Source organism: Canis aureus, chromosome 10 (assembly GCF_053574225.1).
Source record: "Canis aureus isolate CA01 chromosome 10, VMU_Caureus_v.1.0, whole genome shotgun sequence".
NCBI lineage: Eukaryota > Metazoa > Chordata > Mammalia > Carnivora > Canidae > Canis > Canis aureus.
Window position 1 is genome coordinate 43,922,235 of NC_135620.1, and position 10,652 is coordinate 43,932,886.

The following is a 10,652-nucleotide window of genomic DNA, read 5'->3' on the forward strand; positions in this document are numbered from 1 at the left end:
AAACTCAATCAACTGAAAACCCAAAGACTAAATTAAAATACCAAGCCATGCATAAGTATGCAAATGCAAAGATGTCTCACTAACATCTCATGATTCCTGATTCATAATCACTTAGAACCTGGCATCAAAAAGAACAGAACCCTGGGTAAAATTTATAACCACATTTCACAAGGAGTTGCTGGGGAAAAGACATTGGTACATTGTGGCAATGACATCACAGCAGTTGGTAGCTCTGGTTCCACCATTGACTATCTATATGATCTTGGGCTAATCCTTTTCCTCTCTGAGCTGTGGTTCCATGAAAAAGTGCTAGGGCCACAGAGAGTCAAGAATGATTCAAGGAACAAACAAAACAAAACAAAAAAAAACAAATTGCACCAAGAACTCCGAAAAATGAAAGATCTAAGGTTTCAAATATTTTCTGGGTAAGCTCTCTCTCAAGTAAAAGATACAGCTGGCTATTTTCTGTTTTTGTGAGGCAGCTCTTGAAATGAAATGGCTTGCCAGTATTTTTCTTAGAGTGGGGGTGGGAGATTGCCTTCCAGTTCTAAGAAGGTAAAAATCTTTCCAGAAATTACTTCCACAGCTTTTCTTCTCTTAACCCAGGTTCTTCTTCTTCTCTCTCTCTTTTTTTCTTTTACTTCTCTCTTTCTTCTTAAAATCACCTTTACTACAACCTTCCTCCTCCGCCCCCAACTCTTCCTGGTAAAAAAGTATCTACTAAATCTCTCTTCTCTGAAGCCTGCCTGATCTTGCACCCACACTCACATCCCCGCCCACTTTTCCCTGCATGATGAGGGACTTAAGCTCCAATTCTGACCCATTTGGAATAATAAAGAAGATGGAAGGGTAAATGTGGGATGTAGAGAGTGAATCCTTCTAGAATCCTCTACTACCTCAAGTACCCTCTGGATATCTTCCTGATATTTCCATGTTATTCTACTTGACAAGAAACTCCTCTCCCTTCCCCCTCCCCCACCTCCAAAAGAAAGAAACTATATGAAGTCGCCAGCATCTCAGAGCTTGAAGAGTTATTAGTGACAAAAATGGAAAACCCATCCACCCAGTTTTCTATTCTTCATTCACTGAGATTCTGTGGGCAGCACTGTTTCTCAGAATGTACTTCAGAAAATATGCAGGTAATTTCTTCATATTCAATACCATCAATTAGCTCCTATTTCAAAATGGATTTTTCTGTCCTCCAAAACAGCCAATGCCCATTTACTTTGATCTCTTTATAGTTGTCCTTCCTCTTTAGCTAGAAAGTCTTTCCTTGATGTTAAGTATCTGCCAACTTGGAAAGCTAAAGCACCCAAAACTGGCAGAGATACATTATTGTCATCCCTATGTTTCATTTTCCCAGAACCAGGCATAGGGGGAAAAAAATAAAAAATAAAAAACCTATTTTCACATGCAACTGACACTAGCTCAGTTGCTGAGATTAGCTTGTGCGGGTGGGGGAAACGTGCACCAGTTCCCTTTCATATATGTATCCTTTTTATCCTCTTCCATCTGCAACTCAATGGAGAGAAAATGTGATGGGTTGGAGAAATCTGTTCATTCTGGTAAACTGTTTGGAGGTGTCAAGGCTAAGAATAGTCATGGGCTGACATTAAATAGTAGGGACACATGCTGAGCTGGCTCACCCAAAGCTGGTGTCTACAGCAGCACACTAAATTAGAATTTAGATGGGAGACCTTTTTTAGAATATTCTTGGGTCTGATCAGAGGCATTTCAATTTAGAGATGCAATGTGGCCCTTGGAGGCATGAATTCCCATGGACAAGACTGGTCCGGGTGCCCTTAAAAACCTTCTTTAAGCCAGAACATAGAGGTGAAAACCATTTCAATATCCTCCCCTCTATTATGTGAGAGGGGAATTTTTCCTGAACAAAGAGAACGCATATAAGGCAAGCAGGTTAAGCAGTAAAGCCAACCTAAGAGAAATTGTAACGCTTTCTAAAATTATGGAACAATCCTGTTCTTTGACGTTTTCCAGCTTGCAGATTTGTCTCAGAGCTTAGCTGATTCACATCTTGGCAACATCCATAGTCAGCCTAGGTTAAATATATGTCTAAATCTATGTCACTATAAATGTCACGATTATGGCAAAAATACTCATTTCCTTTGGAAGTCATTTCCACTTCCAGTCATTGTTCCTTTAAATCACTTGTATGTGTTTAGACTTAGATGCCGAAGTGGTTAAACTGGAAAAGAACAGGTCACTCTTTAGATCAGATTTGGGAAACGATTTTTCAGTGGATGTACCCATTCTTCCACTCTGGAGATTTCCCCAAGTTCTCTATTAAAAATGGATCTTTCACATGCCTTCAGATTTCACCAAACTACTTTTTAAAAGTCTGTTTTCTCTCACAAACTATCAAACATGTTTGTTCAAAGAGATGTGTTAATTCACAGACTCACAGGGCAAGGAGCCTTAGGATTCAGAGCTCCTGTGGCATTCAAGTATAGAACCCTGCCTCCAGGCAGGGCCCTGCCAAAAACCTGTCAAGAGAACTGAAAGTGTAACCTGTCTCCTAGAGCCAGAGGAAAGAAATTTTCAGTGATCCCAATGTTTAGACACCCCCATGTCGCCTACCTATATGCCTAAAAGGGATTCCCTCATTTTGTTGTTTAAAACTATTTCTTCACATTTTGTTCTCCACAGAGTTGGAACACATGTGCTAATAAGCCTGATGGTCATGCAATTTCACAGACATTAGGTCAAAGAAAACCCACTCTGCTTTCCTTTTCCTCATAGATCCACACATTAATATTTTAGTTAACATCACTGTTTTGTGCTCTTGCGTTGCCATGGGAAAAAAATATATTCCTCTACGCAAATAAACTGCACTCTGAGCTTATTTATTCATTCAACAGTCACTGAAAGCTCCTGGGGCGCCTGGGTGGCTCAGTCAGTTAAGTGTCTGCCTTCAGCTCAGGTCATGATCTCAGGGTCCTGGGATTGAGCCCCACATCAGGCTTCTGCTTAGCCAGGAGTCTGCTTCTCCCTCTGCCTCTGCCCCTTCCCTGGCTCATGCTCTCTCTCTTAAATAAATAAAATAAAATCTTTTTTTAAAATTTTATTTATTTATTCATGAGGGACACAGAGAGAGAGGCAGAGACACAGGCAGAGAGAAAAGCAGGCTCCATGAAGGGAGCCTGACGTGGGACTCGATCCAGGGACTCCAGGATCATGCCCTGAGCCAAAGGCAGATGCCCAACCACTGAGCCACCCAGGTGTCCCAAAATAAAATCTTTTTTTTTTTTTTATAATTCACTGAAAGCTCCCATGAGTTAGACTAATTCTAGAGACTAGTATTATAAAGATAAATAAAACATATAAAATCCCTGCCTTCTTGAAATGTAGAACCAAAAAAAGAAAGAAAAGAAATGTAGAACCAGTCTAGTGGGGAGAGTAGACAATCAACATAGTATTAGGTAAAAGAAAAGAAACACATATATAGATTATAGCTTTTTCTTTTTTTAATGAGAAGGAAGTCCATGGCAAGTACAGATTTAGGAGACAAAATAGGCAATATTATTTGAGATCCCTCTTGGATTTCTATTACATTTGTCAAGTAGACAGTTGGATATGATTCCAGAGTTGAGAGCAGATATCTAGGAATCATCTGTTGACTCAAACTTAGGATTAATTTCCTCATGTCATTCATTTCGTGATGAGGAGCCTGTCATTTCCATTGCAACCTGTCTCCCTACTCCATACTTCTTTATCTTTTGGTCAGAACAACTGCTTCATATCATCAAGTGTTATCCTAATTTTCTAATACAACTTAACAAGTATTTACTTGACTATATTTAATTTCTAAATTTAATGAGAAATTTCAGCTTCTCTTAGATGATATTTTTACCAAAACTTGTTAGATGTTGTCTTGTGCTTTCTCTTTTGTTAAGCTCTGTGTTTTCTCTTTCTCATATGTATCATGTCATTTAATTCGCCAAAACCTTTATGAAGTAGGTATTACTACAATCTATATTTTGTTAATGAACAAACTGAAAAGCAGATATACTTAGCAAGTTGCCTCCAGTGACACAGTCAGTGTCTTACCAGTTATCCAGCCTTCCAATGAGTGGAAATGTTCCCTACACCAGGTTATTCCACACCTCAAAGATGTGTATTTAAGTCTACAAATTCACTAAAAGCCATTTGAGTGTGATACAACCTCTATAGAACTGGGCTCAAGACAAACAGGTATCCAAGAAAGACATTTACTGATATTTCCTGAAATGAGGACAGGTAAAAGATTGGGCATTCCTAGGTGTCTTTGCAGAATTATCTTTAGTCTTCACACCAAGAGTTAATGTTATCTAAAGCTTCAAATACATCAAGTAACCAGCCCAATTCTTAGAAAATGTGAAATCCTGGATTAGACTTACAGCATGTCTCGCTCCAGAATCATATTTTTTCCACTGTGAGAAGCTTCTGCACCCTTTAGTCTTCTACCAGAAGAATCTAAACACTGATGAAGGTTAAGTGTGTAGATTACAATGTTTTCTCCCCACTACTGCCATGAATTTCTAATTAGATAGCACCTGTGAGATAATAGAAACTATCTTTTTTTCTAAGATTTTATTTATTTATTTGATAGAGAGAGAGAGAGTGAGAGCATGAACAGGGAGAAGGGAAGAGGGAGAGGAAGAAGCAGATTCCATGCTGAGCAGGCGGCCTGATGTAAGGCTCAATCCTAGCAACCTGAGATCATGACATGAATCAAAGGCAGACACTTAACTGACTGAGCTACCCAGTGTCCTCTATCTATCTATCTATCTATCTATCTATCTATCTATCTATCTATCATGTATCATGTCTACCCTCTCCACCCATATGCCTGGCACAGAGCTCCTAAAACCCCTATCATTTCCTAAGTGGTAAGGACATCTCTTGATCTTTGACCCTGCCTCTGACTCAGGGTTTCTAGAACATTTGTAAGTTTTTGAGTGATAAGAGCACTAGGAGCACCTTTTGCTCCATGAAGACAACTGTAGGAAGGCTCCAGGATGGGTGCCAGTCATCAGAAAAATTAAGTCACAATTAAAGACTTGGAATTTTCAGCCCAATCCTCATCCTTCAGAGAGGAGAGAGGGACTAGAAATGGACTTAGTAATTGATCATTACAGAGGAAAGGCTCCATGAGATGCCAATAGTACAGGGATCAGCGAGCTTCCAGGGTGGTGAACACATGCACATAACCAGAAGGGTGATGCACCCCAACTCCATGGGAACAGAAACTCCCATACTCAGGACTCTCCCAGACCTCACCTGTGTATCTTTTCATCTAGTTGTTCATCTGCATCCTCTATTCTGTCCTTTAATAAGTGGCAAATGTGCTTCCCTGAGATCCTTGAGTCACTCAAGCAAATTAATCAAATCTTAGGAAGGGTTCACGGGAACCTCAGATTTACAGCCATCAGTCAAAAGCACAGGTGACAATCTGGACTTGTGATTGGCCTCTGAAGTGGGCTGGGAGGAGTGTTGTGGAACTTAGCCCTTAACTTGTGAGATATGATGCTATCTCTAGGTAAATAGTGACAGAATTGAGTTAAGTTGTACGACACCTGAGTCGTCTCTTGTAATTATTTGGTGTCAGAAAAAAGCCACTCATCTGGTGACCAGTAGTATCAGAAGTGGTGTGTTCTGCGTCAGTAGTATAAGAAATGCACAGGAAGAGAAAGACTTAGGTTTTCCTACTCAGCATCATTTGTCTGTGAATAATGGAAAATAGCTATCACTTACTAGAAGATAAGATATATCCTCAACTAAAAAGAAATCTCAAATGAAGAGCAATTAAGTGATTCACCCAAAGCTGTCCATAAAATTAAGGGCAGGACTTAATAACACAGGTGTTCTGCTTCCAATCCTGTTTTCTATGCTGCCATATATGTATACAATAGAGCCTATTAACTCAGGTCGTGCTGTAAGACAGAAAACCATGAGAACCAAATTAATCTTATTCTCTCAAAGCCAATATTTGCCTCTCTGCTCCTTGCCTCAATGCAGTCCTCAAAGAAGCCTGAAAAACAGGTTCATTTCTAAAAATGGATTAATTTGTGAAATTTATACCATATAATGAAATGATTTAGAGTGTGAAGTCACTGTTTCTTCTTCCCCCACCTCTTATACTTTTTCCCAAAATAGATCACAGATTATGTAATCCCCCTAAATTATTTTAATGCTAGAATTGCTATATTGCTGGGATTCCTACCGGGAGGACAACTTCCAGGGAGGTATATTTATAAGGAGGTCATTTTGAAATTTCGGTAGCTTGGATGGGTTCCAGGAAATACCTGCCTTATGATGAATTTTTCTCTGTCATGAATAGAATCCCAGAATATAGCAAGGTTGGGTCTAATACATCCCTAGTTCATGATGTAGAAACAGATGAATTGAGATTGAACTTTCATATGATAACTAGGACCAAAAAATTTTCTTCAAGCTATGAGAGAGTAAAAATGAAATTTATTGTGGGAACAGAGTCTCTTCCAGAGGGAAAAAAAGTTATGAAAGTAGTCTATCATAATTTATAGCAATTTATAACTTCAAGTACTTTTATTGCATATTCTAATATTTGGTCCTGACAATAAGTAGGTGAAGTACCAGATGTCCAAAGTACAAATGAGGAAAAGAAGGCTAAGGAAGCTTAAGTGTTCCACCAAGAGACAGACCCCAGGATAGGATTAGAATTTCAACAGACTTATTGGCAGAGAGAGCAGGAAGTGTGAAGTGAGGCTTCAGACTGCAGTGTGGGTCTGACACTTATGGGAAAAGAGAATGAAGGAAAAAATACTGGACAGAAAAACTCCTGGACTACAGAACAATAGCAAGAAAGTTGCAGCCGAAGATTCTCAAGCCTCTGGTGTTGCCAGAATAGACCTGCTTTTTAATATCTCCACCATGCCCCATCTTTGGCTGAGAGCAGCCCACAGGAATCATGGCCTCAGAGTGAACACAGCGGTACATCCAGAGGGGTAGGAGCTGGGGATGTTCAAGTTTTCTCCTCACAGTTGGAGAGTTGACCAGAACATTTTCATGACTTCACGATCCCCTCTGATCACCCAACAACAGGGAGAAATGATGATCCCAGAAGTCTCCTGACATCTGGCAGAGTATTTTATTTGGTGTTTTAAGTATCCATGATACTTATAAAATTTTTTTGCAACTAGAATGTGATCACTGAATACAGTTATGTAAATTGTCCGATTCTATCATTTTTTTTGAAAAAGCCAAATCTATAATAGCTATGCATATAAGCCCTGAGTTGTACAGTAAATGTACTAAAATGTTTTGGATGTTCATAAACTATTCTGAATACAAGTAAAAAGGAAAAGAAATTATCTCCTGTGATTTTCTTTAAAAAGATTTTAGTTATTTATATGAGAGAAAGAGAGTGTGTGCGTGCACGTGCAAGCCCGTAAGCAGGGGGGAGGGGAAGAGCAAGACGGAGAAAGTCTCAAGCAGACTCTGCTGAGCACAGAACCTGATGCAGGGCTAGAGCCCGGGCTCCTGAGATCCCGACCTGAGCCAAAATCAAGAGTCAGCCGCTTAACCAAAGGGCACTACCCAGGCACCCTCCTGCAACTTTTGAAAGACTTCCACAGATGAGTTTTGTCACTAGTTGCTATTCACTCTAAACTGTCAATATACAAATATTTGTTAAGGCTCACTAGGTGAAATCTTGATGGATACAGAACATTCTAGAACACATTGAGTTTCAATTGTATATCTATGTAAGTGAATATGCATAAATGAGTTATATAAAATTTTAAAAATCATTCCTAAAAAGAAATAACAGATATATTTATATTTATCCATTACTACCTGTCTAGTGCACTGCAAGGAAACCCTCATTTTTTTTTCCTGAAAACAAGTCTGTAGAACAAACCATTCCTCCAGTGTGCATATGAAGTGATAGGCATTAACAGCTTAAGGTGTGACAGGACAGGGCAAAGTCTATATTTGAATTTGGCTATCAAAAAGATGCAACATAGCCAACAAAAACACAGATTAAAATACTACGGCTTTAGACACATTCATTGGTTGCTTAATATTCCTTATTACTTGACTGATATACAGACTTTTTAAAGAGTAGACTATCAAGAGATACAAAAGTTTTAGAAGTGATACACTATCGTCATTGTCTTTGTAACACAGAAGAATGGTTTTCCTTCATCCCCACCTATTCTACTTCTGATAAAATCGCAGCAGAAATTCTTGGTATTATGGATCAAGAATACTATTGAAATATGTTTTTGTTTAGACCATGTTTTGGGAGATTCTAGAATAAATCAGATAATTTTTTAATTGAATGGAATAAAAGTTTTTCTCTCTCCACAGGAATGTAGAAATTTGACCAAAAGAAATCAAACATAATTTTCAGTTTTTTTCCCAGGTCACTATATCCGTATCATTGTATATGCTTATTTTTTGTGCCTAAAATACTCTTTGTATATCTCTCCCATTGAAATCAGTCTTTAAGATCCAGTTTACATTTACCTTTTTTTTCCTCTGAAGCCTCTGCACCTTTCCTCAGTTCACTCTCCTTCATCACATCTAGAAGATTGTTGATTTTTTTTCTATACAGTATCCCAACTCTTTGTACAATACTTCCATTATAGCTGCCAAAATACCACTGTGCACTTTTTGTCTGCCTTGCATGACAGCCAAAGAATTTCCTTGAGGACTAAAACTCACTTTTGCTCAGTTTTGTGTCTTTCATAGCCAACACTTAACAAATATTTGCTGAAGGAAGACAAGACTACATGGTAGAAAGCAAATAGCATGGAGAAATTAGCTATAGATATTAAGAATCCTAAAAAGTATGCCATTTATACCTAGCTTTCTAATGTCCCTTTTACATGCATAATCATACAATTTTTGCAAGGAAAAATTGATGTTAAATTTTTGTTCATGTTTCTGTTATTATTACTATCAAAGCCAAACTATAGAGACTAAATCATAATTATATTCTCAAGATAACATTCAAAATAATATATTAAAATGATACATGATGGGGATCCATGGGTGGCTCAGCAGTTTGTGCCTGCCTTTGGCCCAGGGCATGATCCTGGAGTCCCAGGATCAAGTCCCATGTCAGGTTCCCTGCACGGAGCTTGCTTCTCCCTATGCCTGTGTCTCTGCCGATCTCTCTCTCTCTCTCTCTGTGTGTGTGTGTGTGTCTCATGAATAAATAAATAAAATCTTTTTTAAAAAATGATGGATGAATAGCTAGATGGATAAAGTATACAAAAAGTAAAATAAGGAAATAAGTATTTTAATATATTTCTGAGTCCCCAAAATAACCAAAGTTTTTAAAAATATTGACTCATATTTCATGTGAATAGAAACACAACAGAAGACAGAGTGACCATGACTTTAGTATTAAGTAAACTTTCCTCTTTTCACTAACCTCGAACTTGTGTTTTCTTAATGTACCCAAGTATACTATTAAAATTTCACCTATGGAACAAAATTGACTACCTGAATTACAAGTTTTATAAATTGTAATACAGTGACTTTAATTTTGTAAAGGTTGCAATAGCATAATGTAAATAATTGTTTCACTTGGCTCAGTATTATATAGTTTATACATTAGTATCTACATACTATAAATCTCTTGATCTTAGCCTTCCTTATAAAGTGCCAAAGTGTAGCCCAATATCTTGTACACAACAGGCACTAATACATGTTTATCAAATTCAATTATAACAAAAATAAAAATTGAAAGGGAAAAAATATCTTGAAAACAAATTTTTAAAAATCAGCTTGTGGATTCTTTTCTGCCAAATATAAAGCTGCCATTTTGTCTTAATATAGGCAAACAATGTTTTATCATTTCTGTCCATCACTGAAAAGCATTCATTTATAGGGCATTTAGCTCATCAGAGTATTCTGTTATAAATCTAACTGTATAGAAAATCGCTGTGTCCTGCATTCTGATAATATCCTTGCAGAAGAACAAAGCAACCTGTCATCAGAAAAAATCAAGTCACAAATCTTCCTGGGAATAAAAAGAATAAAAAAGGAAAATGCTTTATATTAATTCTTGAGTAAACATGACTCAGTGCAGTTATAAGTTTACGGATTCCAAATGTGTTTGTATAGAGAACAGATTGTTATATGTTAGAAACAGATTGTTATCTAGTAAAAAAGCGACACGGAGTTAGATAAGGCAGATCCTTATCTGTCATTATTTACCTGTGTGACCTCACATGTGCCCCTTTATCTCTCAGGTTCAGTTTCCTTTTCCATGGATACCTAGCTCACAGAGTTTTTATATGGAACAAATGAGAGAATGCATATTAAATCCATGTTAACTCTAAACTAGAATACTCAGAAACAGTATTATACCATGTTTATAAATCCCACATAAATGCATAGACACACAGTGTTCAAGAGAATTAAAATATATCCATTACATGAGCATATGTGCATTCCACAAGTAGCACCATGTCCTAACAGATTGCTGTCACATTGCATTTGTATCTGTAAGCATTAGTGCCATTTTCGCATACCTGTTAAGCAATCTTCTGTTATTACTTTGCAACACATCATTTATGTCTCTCTCTTTACTAACATAAGACCATTATCTTGCCATTCAGCAATGACAGATGATTCATCCAAGATTCCAAATGACA